We start from the raw sequence: 15,252 nt of genomic DNA, 5'->3' as shown, positions 1-15,252 counted from the left end.
GTGACCTACTCTTTACAGCTGAAGAGGAGGAGGGGGGCACATTTTCTTTAGCTTCTGTTGCTAGGAACTCGGGTTGGTTCCATAATTTAACTGTTGTGAACGACGTTGCAGTGAACACCTATGTGCAGTTATCTCTGTGAGACGTTGATTTGGAGTCCTTCGGAAGTCCCAGCGGTATATAATAGCTGAGTTGTGTGGTAGACACACACAGAGACACTCACATATAATTTTACACATATACATGTAATTTTTTGAGGATCCTCCATACTGATTTTCATAATAGTTGGACTACTTTGCATTGCTACCAGCATTGCAGAGGAAGTCCCTTTTCTCCTCATCCTCTTCAACATTTGTCACTTGTTCTCTCTAGAACAGTGTGAAGGTGTTTCTATTTCCTTGACACTTCAGCATCTCCCATTCTGAAGATTTAGAACTGAACAGAGCCATGTCCATATGAGGCTAAATATTAACGGCAGTACTGGTGTTTGTATTCCTACTATGGATTTTTTAAATTACATACTTGTTAAATTTCTCAGAAATTGGCTGGACTAGAAAAGCCTTGTAATTCTAATTTTAGATTTTTAATTAATTTAAACATGTCATTTCAAACTCAAATCTAAGTTAACACTTCCGGCATAGTTAACAAAATTTGTTTCTCTGATGTTATAAGTTCATATATTTTCAACGTACCAAGTTTTCTTAGTTAAATCAAAAAAACTTACATATTTAAAAGAAATTGCTTACACACATATGAATAACTTACAAACGAATTAAAAATATTTAATGACATTCCACTGTGTTTCCAAAATGAGCCCAAACACCATTTAAACCTATTATATTTCCTAATTGAAATTCCTTACAAAAGAATTCCTCTTGCTCTAATTTCCTATGAACTATTCTTATACTTTCTCTCCTGGGGGATTTAACTGAGCTATCTTTAAGAGCTATGACTGGTCACAGCCAGGGGCATGAAAAAACAGAGTGGGGGATGATTCTCCCCAAGAAAGGTGAGCAAGACTCTGTTAATTGGCGGTGCGGCGCGGCAGCAGAGGCAAGCTCAGCAGTTTTCATGTAGGAGAGCATTCTGCCTGAGAGGCCACGGAGCACCTGTCCATGCTGGGCAGCAAGGCCACCGCCCATATGTCCACGCATCCCCACACTGATCGTTTCCCTTCCCTGGCTCTATGAGCAGGTGACCCTGGAGAGGACGCTTCCCAAAGGAAGAGAAACCAAGAGGGAAATGGAAAACAAGAGGAGGACTCGGAAATAGAGATGCTGTTGTTATGATCAGAGAGAGGGAAAGCAAAGCTTGGCGCCAGGAAAAACCTAGATTCACTAATTATCACCTGCTGGCTGTTTTCACTTTTTTTTTCTTTTTAAATTGTTTCTTTTTTAAAATTCAAATATAATCGCATCATTTCCCCCTTCCGTTTCCTCTCTGCAGTTCCTCCTACATCCACAACCCTGGGTCCCTCTCAAGTTCATGGCCTCTTTTTCTTTGTTATTACTAAACACACTCAAACACACACACACACACACACACACACACACACACACACACACACACACACGAGAGAGAGAGAGAGAGAGAGAGAGAGAGAGAGAGAGAGAGAGAGAGAGAGAGAGAGAGGAGAGAGAGAGAGAGAGAGAACCTTCTGAGTCAGTATGATGTTGCTTGTATGCATATGATTTCAGGGCTGACAACTTGGGATTGATAACCAATTAAGGGACCCATCCCTGGGGAAGACGAATGGCCCTGATCTCAGCATTCCTCAGTTACCCATAGTTCTTTGAGTAGGGTTGTGGCCCCAAGAGATTTCTCACTTCCACATTAGCATGTCTACTGGTGTTGTATTTGTCTGGCTCGTGTGAAAGCATATTTGGCTCACTCTTGCTACTTTCCACTTACCACCACTCAATAATATGTGATGGGCTTACGGTTTGTAAAACATTTAATTGATTCTGAGTAGTTGCCAAGGAAATGGGGGAGGGCCCTCTCCCTAAGGAACTTTCAGTTTGGAAAAATATGTTGTACACCTGAACAGAGGCATTTAGATATGGCAAATAACAGGAGGGCTGATGCACAAAAGGGTCAGTGGCTAGATAGACCTGATTTGTTCTTTGAAGGTATAGGGTTTGAAAAGGTGAGCTGAAATGTGAATGAAGAAATAAGTTCTGGGTGTGAGAAGTGAGGAATTATTATTATACACGTTTGTAGGTGGAGTTTTCCCGTCTTGGCAACTGCTTCTAAATTACCACACTGAGGCTTATGTTAAGTGTAAATGCTCAGCTGATAGCTCAGGTTTGTTACTAGCTAACTCTTACTTTTAAATTAACCCATATTTCTTATCTTTGCTTTGCCACGTGGCTTGGTAACTTTTCTCAGTATGGCATGCCCATCTTGTTTTTCTGCATCTCCTTGCATCTCTCCTGACTCCGCCCTTCTTCATCCTATCATTCTCTGTTTTACTTACCCACCTAACTTTATCATGTTCAGCTATTGGCCAGTCAGCTTGTTTATTAAACCAATCATAGCGACATGTATTCACACAGTTTACAGAAGGATTATTCCACAGCATTTCCCTTTTTTTGTCCAATTAAAAAGGAAGGTTTTAACTTTAACATAGTAAAATTATATATAACATAAACAGTTATCAAGTAAGAATTACAATAGTCTATTTGTATTTGGCAAAATTAGAGAAAATACTCTATTATCTATCTTATCTTGGTGAGTCTAAAGTTTTATGCCTGATTTGCTTTCTATCATAACTAAGGAAAACTATCAGTTTATTTAGTCTTTAACTCCATCAAAGACCCAAAAGGATGAAATGTTATCTAATGATAGGGACATCAGACTGCCTGGACAATCACCCAAACTTCTTCTGTAATGTTGGGGCATCCAGCTCTGGTGTACAGGCCTAGCATATCTGACAGACTTCCCTGCAAAGCAGGGAATTCTGAAAGTCTGTCCTACCTTGTCTTGGCAAAGTTGGCAGTTGCGTTTCTTGTGTCCTGCTGGTCCAGTTTGGACAGTATACTGTCATCAATTGAGGCAAGGGGAGTTTCTTTGCCCACATGGCTAGTTTTTGCCATAAAGAAAACTCCATACGGAGTCTCTTCAATGACCATCATCTTTTCTGAAGTAGATTGGTTCTGCCAGGAATGGATGTGTCTTACTGTCACGAAAAGCCTTAGGTTATTAAACATATTAAATGCCATATTCTGTAGGTCTTTGAAGTGTTTGAAGACCATTTATCTATCTAAATATATGTGTATGACCTTGAAAACATACCTAATATGACTATAAGTTTGACTATTATAGATGACTATTAATTTGTATTTTTAATTGTAAATTACATTTTAAAATGAGCTACATAAACATAATACACTAAATAAGAGTAGAACTATACATACAGTATAACAAAATTAACTTTAAATTTGTATTGATATATTAAAATCCATACCAATGTAAAATATTTAAGATTAATAGTCTTTTTTTGGATTAAAGTCGATTCAATAATCTACCCTTTTATCCAATCATTTCTATATTCTATTCCCCCTTTTCTTTTTAAAATGAGATCCCTGAGATCTAATCTCCTTTGTTTGGCTTTTCTTCTTGACCATTACCAATAATAACTTGTAACCACCACCACCACCCCTCAATTGATAATAAACATCCATAACTCATTTTTGGGAATGTGGGTGTAGTTCTCTAGACTACTTCCTGTTGATTGGGGGCATTGGTAATCTTTGGGGGACCATGAGAAATTTTAGGATAATGGTTAAGTTTTGGCTGTAGTATTCTGTGAGGCTGAATAATCTCAGCCAGTAGTCTTAAAACTGTTCTGGATACAGAATTCTGAGGAGACTGTAACAGAGGCATTTTGAGATGCTGGATCACCTCTGAGCCATTCATTTTCAATTTTGTCTGATCTATTTGTTCTGAAAATACATAAACTTTTAAAGGTAACATACATATTTGCAGCAATATAAATATAAACTGTGCATTGTACACAAGTCAGCCAAAGATAATTTTTTGTTATATGCTTGAACAGGTAAAATATACATCACATGTCTTGTAGTTCTTTTAGGTTTATTTCTTTATGTCTGTAGTTAGGATATTAGGGGGTCTTCCTCAATCAAACCTGATTGTCTTTAACCTGAAATGAATCCATAGTTCCTCCTTTCCTATAGAAACAAAAGCAAAATCTCCCTCCCCCAAAGCAACACACCTTTTGACTTAAATTTTGAAGTCAAGATATTTTTTAAATATATAGGTTGGTTGAATCTAGCAGTTTTCTTAATCCAGTGTCTCTTAGCAGCCATTACTCCTTCTTCAGCAGTCAAAAAGTTCAAAGACAACACAATAACTAACATACAATATTCAGACTCGCTGTATATTTTCCATCTATACGTGGCTTTTTTAAAATATCATTTTGCTCCCTTTTTAAGAACTTCATTATTCTATAACTACATTTTTTAAATCTAAGACTGTACATATTCTTCCTCTTCTCTCTCCCAAGCCTGTGTACATTTTTAAACACATTGTAACCTGTTCAGCGGGGTTTGTTTTGTCTGAATCTGTCTTTGCTGCATATCTATAACCTTTTATGTCTGCAGGAGTTAAAATCCTAAACCCTCCATGTAGCATGCTGGCAGAGCTCACAACCCCTCAGGCAGCTGCTAGGAGAAGCCTCTCTGTACTGCTGGGAACCACCACACTGCTTAGCTCATGGTGGTTGGTGGTCAGCTCCACCTTGCGGGCAGCTGTCAGGAAAGGTGTCCTTGTACTGTGGCTGGCATGAGACTGTGAGACTAGGAAGCTGCATCTGTCTCTGTTTTTGTGTGTTTAGAATCTTTTTTTTTTTTAAAGATTTTATTTATTTATTATGTATACAGCATGTATGACAGCAGGCCAGAAGAGGGCACCAGATCTCATTACAGATGGTTGTGAGCCACCATGTGGTTGCTGGGAATTGAACTCAGGACCTCTGGAAGAGCAGTCAGTGCTCTTAACCGCTGAGCCATCTCTCCAGCCCCTAGAATCTTTTTTTTAAAGACCTTTTTAGGTGTTACGTGGCTCAACACTGGACGGTGGGCACCATTTGTAGGTGGCGTTTTCCCATCCTGCATTTGTTCTCAAGTAATCACTCAGAGGCATAATATTAATTACAAATGCTTGGCCAGTAGCTCAGGCTTGTTACTAGCAAACTCTTACATCTTCAGTTAACCCATTTCTATTCATCTACATTCTGACACGTGGCAATACCTTCTTTCAACATAGCACGATCATCTCCTGCTCCCTCTGCAAGCTGGCTGGTGACTCCTCTGACTCTGCCCTTCTTCCTCTCAGTATTCCCTCTGTCAGGCTGTCTCGCCCAGTCTCTTCCTGCCCAGCTATCAGCCAATCTGCTTTTTATTAACACTGAGACCAATACGTATTTACACTGTACAAAGATTGTTCCACAGCACACGTTCCACAACTAAATCAGATTTTAAGAACTAATGTTGATCTACATGAAAATGAGATATGTGGAATAGATAAAATACAGAATGCATAAGATGAGTGAGAGGCAGAACATAAGATGGTGGAATTTTATGTAAATATGTCCAAATAAAGCTGTATCCCAGTTCCCACTATAGACACCTTGATGAATACCAATGGCTGCTATAATTACAGGATTCCTTTTGCTTGGTAAGTACTGGGGCTTCTTCAGAGACCGCCATCTTGTCTCCTTGGTCTCCAGTACACTTTCAGCCTTCTGGGGACTTTGACTGAATGAGCGCTTCGGTCATCTTCACAGTTCACCTTTGGAGTCCTCAGGTCTGATACTAGGAAATGAAAGTACGACGACGACGACAGTAATGAGATTTCTTTCTAATGGGTTCTAATTTTGTTCCAGGCCCTGTGATAAGCATTTCACAAACATAATTCCCTTTCATTTTCACAGCCACAGGAAGGAAGCTTAGCATGCCCTCTTTTTAAACATGGAGGGAGGTTTGCTTCTGTCTCTTTAAGTCCCTGTCAAACATCTCCGCAGAGTCTTCTAGCTAGCTCTTTCCATTTTTTTCCTCCAATTTGCTTCAATCTACTTCTTCACTCTGTTTTTCCCCCACTCTAACTCCCTCTTATTTAAAAGTGCTAACAGTAGCCTCCATCGCCACAGATTTTGATCTTTCTCCTGTCATTGGGTACCATGTTCTCTGGAGCCCCTTGGCTCCCTCGGCTTTCAGGGTGACACTCTTCCCCATCTCCTCTGGTGTTCACTCACCACATCAGGTCTGTTATTGGATGCAGCCCATCCTTCCCCTGTGCTTCCGTAAACATGCACGTGTTCTGTTGCGGGTGCCATCCCTATGTCTGCTGTTTAGATTTTAAAACGACTCTTTCCGTTTCCCACAAACCAGCTCGTTTTTTATCGGTGCTTCGGCGTTCATGATTTAGGTCAGGTCATGTGACTCTCTTGATGCATTTTGACACGTCTTCACTCCCAGATGATGACAGAGCAATGGCTTCTGGTGACGAAACCTCTTGCTGTGTCAGCCACTCCTTACCCTTCGCTGTTGTCCATGTGACTGGTACTCATTTCCTCTGACTTCACGTGTGTAGGTTCTCGTACACGTGTGCACAGAGACCAGAGGTTGACACTGGCTATTTTTTCAAGCATTATCCACCTAATTTTTGACAGGGTCTCTCACTTAAACTGGTCAACAAGCCCCAGATACCCCCCTCTCTGTGCCTCCCTAGCACTGGGATTACAGGCGTGGACTGCTCTGCCTAGCTTTTCTTGTGATCTAACTCAGGTCTGCATGCTTGTATGACAGGCATTTTTGCCAACTGGATCATCTCCCTCACCCATTTTTTTTTTTCTAGCTCAGCCTCCATTTCATCAGAATTTTATGGCTCAGTTCAAAGCACTGTCAGTGTGGTGTATCTGTGTTTCTTGATCAGATTTGCCTCCTACTTTGGGAAATTGCCCAGACCCTGTATGTGATAAGAACAGGATTTGCCATCTTATAGAGACTCTGACTTACAGCAGTTGACTGGCCTTGGGGACATCTGATCTCAGCTGGGCCACAGCAGTCACCCCCCATTTACCAGCTGGAACTGAGAAACACCACACTTCTTCCTGTCATGGGCTGAACTCTTTTGAGAATGTGTTCCTTAGTTTCTTCCAATTTGTAGATTTTCCAGTTTTTCTCTATTATTGATTTCTGCTGGTGATTGCAAACTTGTCAAATTTATTGGGATTTGTTTTATGCTTTAACATATGGTCGATCCCATCTGTCTCATTTCCCATGAGTATATCCTATGTGCACAGGAGGAAAATATGTAATTTTTTTGGTTTAGGGTAGATTTTTAAAATAGCTTTTTAGGTTTTATTTGTTCATAGCACTCTAATCTTCAATTTCCTTACTCTTCTGTATAGTTTTTGGTCAACTGTAAAAAAATGAAGTCTGAATATATGCAAGCTAATAAATTGAGATATATTTATTCCTTCAGCTCCGTCACATTTTGTCACATATAATTTGGGGGCTTTGCTGATAATTGGGTATAGATTCATCTTGCCTCCTTAATAAGGAAGACTCTGTCTTTATTCAGAGACTTAAAGGGACTGACCTAGTTTCCTTTTCTGTTGCTATGATAAACGCCATGATCAAAAAAAGTGTGAGGAGAAAATGGTTTTATTTCATCTTATGCTTCCATCTTACAATCCATCCTTGTTGAGGCAGGAAATCAAGGCAAAAGCTTGAAGCAGAAACCACAGTGGAATGCTTCCACTGCCTCACTCGCTAGCTTCTGCTTAGTTAGCTTTCTTAGACAGTTCAGGACCACTTGCATGGTGACATTAACACCAAGAGTGGACTGGACCCCATTACATCAATTAGTGATCAAGAAAACCTGGCACAGACCTGCCCACAGACCAATACCCCAACAGGCATGCTCTCAGAAAACTCTGGTCACTCAAATACAAGCTGAAGAAAACTAGGAGAGGAACCATAAAACTTTTATCCAAAATACCCAGAAAAACTGTGAATAGATTGGATGTGTTTAATACTTTAATATTTAACATAGTATTTGACATTTTTATTATAGTTGTCATAATAAAGAGTCTTAAAGAACCAGTGCAGTTAACTAATTTGCATAAAAACAATATAAAAAAATTTTAAACAGGAAAAAAAGAGTAATTAAGAGACTGAGATGGATTTCTAAGCTGAAATGGCAGTCATTTATAGGATCCCCTGCAGAACGGCCTCTTCTGTGGAAATGCTGCAGTGCGTAGTTTATGAGTATACAAAGGATGCTTTGTAAGAAATGCCACTCACAGTAATTGGATTTAATTTTGTAATCCAAAAGGTGAATTTTGGATAAAGTGTTTTTAATGCATTCTCTAAGTGTCTCTCATTAAAAGCATTTTTTAAAAAAAATCTAGCTCCAGGCAGCAAAGGAAAAAATAGCCACGTTCTGAGCCTTTGCATCTGCTCTAGAGGGTCCTTCTGTAGAGTTGATGTGAGAGGCACTGTTCCTTTAGAAACACAGATGATTAATCCCTAGTGTGTTTGCTGCTTATCAGAAAATTTCATTAAGGTGTATTATAACAGCCTGAATGAATCATATTCTTCAAGTCATAAAACAACCAAAGCTGCATAAAGGAGCACTTTACAATGAGCAAATATATGAATAAGATGCCCTACCTGGTGTTTAAGACTAGATCCATATTCTAATACCATACCTAGGTGGAAATAAGGCCTGTGATCACAAAGAGAATATATGATCTATAAATTATGCTTTGGTTTTACTTACTACATCTGCTCTGTCATTCTTCCATGGGAAAATGAACTATCCTATCCCTGGGACAACAAGGGATCAAAGGCAAGCCCGAGATGCATACACTTACACCTGTATACTCACAATGACGCACAATGGCACACTCCACACTCTCACTCCCATACACCTATGCTGTGTAATAATCCTTCTGCACACTGTGAAGATTTGTCACTGTGATTGGTTTAATAAAGAAGCTGACTGGCCAACAGCTGAACAAGATAAAGTTAGGTGGGAAAGCCAAATTGAGAATGCTGGGAAGAAGAAGGGCGGAGTCAGGGGTCACCAGCCAGACACAGAGGGAGCAGGAGATGAATGTGCTGTGCTAATAAAGGTACCACCCTGTGCCAGAGTATAAATAAGGAATATGGGTTAACTTAAAATGTAAGAGCTAGTTAGCAATAAGCCTGAGCTATTGGCCAAGCATTTACAATTAATATGTCTCTGTGTGGTAATTCGGAAGCAGCTCCTGGGACAGGAAAACTCCACCTACTCACTTACATACTCAAAGTCACATTTTTACACACAACCATTCACGCTCTTACACACACTGGGGTCGTCTCTAGCTAGCTTCGTGAGAGGAATGAATTGCTCTAAAACTGGATTAGAAGTCAAGGTTCTTAACCGGAGACTTGACTTAGATAGGTGTCAGCTTCCATCCCAAAAGGATGGGTGGTTCAGTCTGGGGAGGGCACGGGTGACCTGAATCCTGTAGGGCTCCTCTGAGCTGTTCCTGACCTCCTCTGACCATGAAAGATAGATATGGAGAGCAAGAACAGAGTGAACAGAGGCCAACACAATCACAATCAGCTCTTCAGTTTTCAATGCTTAATTAGATTGCCTTTAGGCAGAGCCCATACTTGAAGGCTGCATAGCCACCCTTCTAATTTCCCTTAATGCCACCCCAAACCTGATTCTCACATTTGTTTTATGTGCCAAGAGCCCTGGAACATAAAATGACACCTCTCCCCCACCCCACCCCCCACCCCACCTCCGGGCTAGAGAGTCGCAAGGTGCTATTCTCCATGGTGTGACTTCTATAGGAGGCCAAGCCCTTAGTCCCTCCTACTCTTTCTTCCGTCTTTCTATGGTCTCTAGTGGCTCTACCAGGAAGGGAGACATGAGAGCGTGAATCTCTAGAGCCCTGGTCCACTCTTTCTTAGCCTGTGGCATCCTCTGCCTACCCTGGTTATGAAGGTCACCTTATCTGGGACCACCATTTTCTCCTCAATTTGGGGCTTAGGATTGGGAAAGTCCAAAGTCCAGCATTTCCAAGTTGATCCTGCCTTTTTGCCTCCAGCAAAAAAATGAGACCAGACATTTTAGCTGTTTTACAAAGAAATTACAGGATTGTATAGACAAGATAGCCTAGGCTGAGAAAATCCTCAAAGAGCAGTTGGGAGTGCAGCTCAGTGGCCCAGCACGTTCCTAGCACGCAGCAAGCCTCAAGTTGGATCCGCAACCCTACGAAAAATGTGTGTTTTAAAGAGGAAAGGGAGTCCTAAAATAGTATCTTGCTAGTTTGAGTTCTGAGGAAGGAAAATGTCACTTAACTATAAGGCACAAAGTGTGGAGTAAATGTCCTTTGATGATCTGGATGAGAGCTTACCCTCTGGCATGAGCCCAGTTCCCAGAGAGAAGAGGATGTGCAGAACACGGTAGATTTAGTGGATTTAGTGCCCAAGAACGTGGAAGCCTAGTTACACAGCATCTTCACACAAAATCACAGTGCAGACCTCCCTTCGGGGTATATTTGGAAGCATCCTGACAGTGTGCCCGTTTGCCTACCGGAAACACATTTGAGTGGCCTGAAATCACAGAGCCCAGACACCGGTTCACTCATTGTTATGTTTCTAATTTGTGCTTTGCTGACCCCATCAGGGTGTTCATAAGTGGGGTCACTTCCTTTTTACGTTGCATGTTGACTTTCTGTCTCCTCTCTTCTGAGATGGCAGCTGTGGGTCACAGAGGACTTTCCATTAAAAAATAAGTTCTGAAAAACTAATGTGTACCATGGTTATAATAATTGAATGGTGTACTTAAAATTTGCATAAAGAATAGAAGTTGACTATTTTAACATGTATACACACCAAAGGTAACTGTGGGAGGTGATAGATTTATGTTAGTTAACCTGATTGTGATATTACACACAGACACACACACACATCTTGTTTTGGCATACTTCCCATCTGTACTTGTTTGGATGTGCAGATATGGAGCCTGTAGACACAGAGAGCTTTGTACCTTGAGTTCAAAGCAACAGAGCATGGGAGTCAGAAATCCACATAAGTGGGCTAGATTTGAAGGCTGGGCAAGCTAGGGGTTGTAGCTCATGCCTACAATCCCAGCATTTGGAGAGTTGAGTCAGTAGAGCAGCTGAGAGTTCTAGGCTAGCCTGGGCTGTATAGTGAATTTGTAAAACCAACAAAATATATGGAAGTTGTGGCTGAGAGCAGGTATGACAGGGAGAAAGGAAGGGTCTAGGCAGGAGAGCAGAGTTCAGCATCTTAGACACTAAGAGAGGAGAGAAAGGCTCAGGCACACCAGGAGGTTCCCCACTTCCTCCTCTTTCACTCCATCTAGGCCCCCACCCTTTTGGAAGGCATTGCCCCCATTCAGGGCGGCTCTTTCTTCTCAAGTTACTGTCCCACATGCCAGTCTTCTCTGGAAATGCCCTCATAGTCTTGACAAGCGCTTTGCTGATTTCTTGGGCATTGCTCAGCCCAATTGAGTTAACAATCAAGATCAACCGCCGCCTTTTGTATATCATTCAATCTATCAAAAAATATAAAACATATACGGATGAAGAAAAATACATCCAAGATGAAAAGTTCAAAGTAGTATTTCTTATTTTTCTAGTTGACCCAGCTCACTTGTCATAGAAAGGCTTTTTTTTTTTTTTTTTTTTTGTGATATATATTTTTTATTTTACAATACCATTCAGTTCTACATATCAGCCATGGGTTCCCCTATTCTCCCCCCTCCCACGCCCTCCCCTTACCCCCAGCCCACCCTCCATTCCCACCTCCTCCAGGACAAGTCCTCCCCCGAGGACTGTGATCAACTTGGTAGACTCAGTCCAGGCAGGTCCAGTCCCTTCCTCCCAGACTAAGCCAAGTGTCCCTGCATGAGTTCCTGGTTTCAAACAGCCAATTCATGCAATGAGCACAGGACTTGGTCCCACTGCCTAGATGCCTCCCAAACTGATCAAGCCAATCAACTGTCTCACCTATTCAGAGGGCCTGATCCAGCTGGGAGCCCCTCAGCCTTTGGTTCATAGTTCATGTGTTTCCATTCATTTGGCTATTTTTTTTCAATAATTGAGTAAAACTGAAATTTATTATATGCCACAGTCGTCCTAGGGACCTCCATGCTATATATATATAGCCTTTATGGTTCTATGGGTTGTGGTCTGATTGTTCATTTTATATCTAGAATCCACCAATGAGTGAGTACATACCATAACTGTCTTTCTGGGTTTGGGTTACCTCACTCAGGATGATTTTTTCTAGTTCCATCCATTTGCCTGCAAATTTCATGCTTTCATTGTTTTTCTCTGCTGAGTAGAACTCCATTGTGTATATGTACCACATTTTTTTCATCCATTCTTCCGTTGATGGGCATCTAGGTTGTTTCCAGGTTCTGGCTATTACAAATAGTGCTGCTATGAACATAGCTGAGCATGTATCTTTATGGTATGTATCAGCATTCTTTGGGTATATGCCCAAGAGTGGTATGGCTGGGTCTTGAGGTAGTTCGATTCCTAATTTTCTGAGAAACCGCCATACTGATTTCCACAGTGGTTGTACAAGTTTACATTCCCACCAACAGTGGAGGAGTGTTCCCTTTGCTCCACATCCTCTCCAACATTGGTTGTCATTGGTGTTTTTGATCTTAGCCATTCTAACGGGTGTAAGGTGGTATCTCAGAGTCGTTTTGATTTGCATTTCTCTGATGATTAAGGATGTTGAGCATTTCTTTAAATGTCTTTCAGCCATTTGTAGTTCTTGTTTTGTGAATTCTCTGTTTAGCTCTTTAGCCCATTTTTTAATTGGACTGTTCAGTGCTTTGATGTCTAGTTTCTTGAGTTCTTTATATACTGTGGAGATCAATCCTCTGTCAGATGTGGGGTTGGTGAAGATCTTTTCCCAATCTGTTGGCTGTCTTTTTGTCTTATTGACTGTGTCTTTTGCCCTGCAAAAGCTTCTCAGTTTTGAGAGGTCCCATTTATTAATGGTTGTGCTCAGGGTCTGTGCTGTCGGTGTTTTATTTAGGAAATGGTCTCCAGTGCCAATGCGTTCAAGAGTGCTTCCTATTTTCTTTTCTATTAAGTTTAGTGTAACTGGATTTATGTTTAGGTCTTTGATCCACTTGGACTTGAGTTTTGTGCATGGTGACAGATATGGATCTATTTGTAATCTTTTACATATTGACATCCAGTTATGCCAGCACCATTTGTTGAAGATACTTTCTTTGTTCCATTGTATAGTTTTGGCTCCTTTGTCAAAAACCAGGTGTTCATATGTGCATGGATTAATGTCAGGGTCTTCAATTCGATTCCATTGGTCCGTATGTCGGTTTTTGTACCAGTACCAAGCTGTTTTTATTACTATAGCTCTATAGTAGAGTTTGAGGTCCGGGATGGTGATGCCTCCAAGGGTTGCTTTATCGTATAGGATTCTTTTAGCTATCCTGGGTCTTTTGTTTTTCCATATAAAGTTGAGTATTTTTCTTTCCAAGTCTGTGAAGAATTGTGTTGGGATTTTGATGGGGATTGCATTGAATCTGTAGATTGCTTTTGGTAAGATTGCCATTTTTACTATGTTAATCCTACCTATCCATGAGCATGGGAGATCCTTCCATTTTCTGATATCTTCTTCAATTTCTTTCTTTAGAGATTTAAAGTTCTTATCAAAAAGGTCTTTCACTTGTTTAGTTAGTGTTATCCCAAGGTATTTTATATTATTTGTGGCTATTGTAAAGGGTGATGTTTCTCTGACTTCTTTCTCAGCCCTTTTATCATTTGTGTATAGGAGGGCTACTGATTTTTTTGAGTTGATCTTGTATCCTGCCACTTTACTGAAGGAGTTTATCAGCTGTAGAAGTTCCCTGGTAGAGTTTTTGGGGTCACTTATGTATACTATCATATCATCTGCAAATAGTGAAAGTTTGACTTCTTCCTTGCCAATTTGTATCCCTTTGATCTCCTTTTGTTGTCTTATTGCTCTAGCTAGAACTTCTAGTACTATATTGAATAAATATGGGGAGAGTGGACAGCCTTGTCTTGTTCCTGAATTTAGTGGTATCGCTTTGAGTTTCTCTCCATTTAATTTGATGTTTGCTGTTGGCTTGCTATAAATTGCTTTTATTATGTTTAGAAATGTTCCTTGTATTCCTATTCTTTCTAAGACCTTTATCATAAAGGGGTGTTGGATTTTGTCAAAGGCTTTTTCAGCATCTAGGGAGATGATCATGTGGTTTTTTTCTTTCAGTTTGTTTATATGGTGTATTACATTGACTGATTTCCGTATGTTGAACCATCCTTGCATCCCTGGGATGAATCCTACTTGGTCGTGATGGATGATTGTTTTGATGTATTCTTGGATTCGGTTTGCCAATATTTTGTTGAGTATTTTTGCATCAATGTTCATGAGGGAGATTGGTCTGTAGTTCTCTTTCTTTGTTGCATCTTTGTGTGGTTTGGGTATCAGGGTAATTGTAGCCTCATAAAAAGAGTTTGGTAGTGTTCCTTCTGTTTCTATTGTGTGGAACACTTTGAAGAGGATTGGTATTAGTTCTACTTTGAAAGTCTGGTAGAATTCTGCACTGAAACCATCTGGTCCTGGGCTTTTTTTAGTTGGGAGACTTTTGATGACTGTTTCTATTTCTTTAGGGGTTATTGGTCTATTTAAATGGTTTATCTGGTCTTGATTTAATTTTGGTATTTGGTATTTATCCAGAAAATTGTCCATTTCTTCCTGGTTTTCCATTTTTGTGGAGTACAGGTTTTTGAAGTATGATCTGATGATTCTCTGGATTTCCTCATTGTCTGTTGTTATGTCTCCCTTTTCATTTCTGATTTTGTGAATTTGGGTGCTCTCTCTTTGCCTTTTGGTTAATTTGGCTAGTGGTTTGTCTATCTTGTTGATTTTTTCAAAGAACCAACTCTTTGTTTCATTGATTTTTTGTATTGTTCTCTTGTTTTCTATTTCGTTGATTTCAGCCCTCAATTTGATTATTTCCTGGCGTCTATTTCTCCTGGGTGAGTTTGATTCTTTTTGTTCTAGAGCTTTCAGTTGTGCTGTTAATTCATTGGTATGGGATTGCTCCATCTTCTTTATGTGTGCATTTAGAGCTATGAATTTTCCTCTTAGCACTGCTTTCATAGTGTCCCATAAGTTTGGGTATGTTGTACTTTCATTTTC

Source organism: Peromyscus leucopus, chromosome 8a (genome assembly GCF_004664715.2).
Source record: "Peromyscus leucopus breed LL Stock chromosome 8a, UCI_PerLeu_2.1, whole genome shotgun sequence".
In the NCBI taxonomy this organism is placed as follows: domain Eukaryota; kingdom Metazoa; phylum Chordata; class Mammalia; order Rodentia; family Cricetidae; genus Peromyscus; species Peromyscus leucopus.
This window is presented reverse-complemented; position numbering follows the sequence as displayed.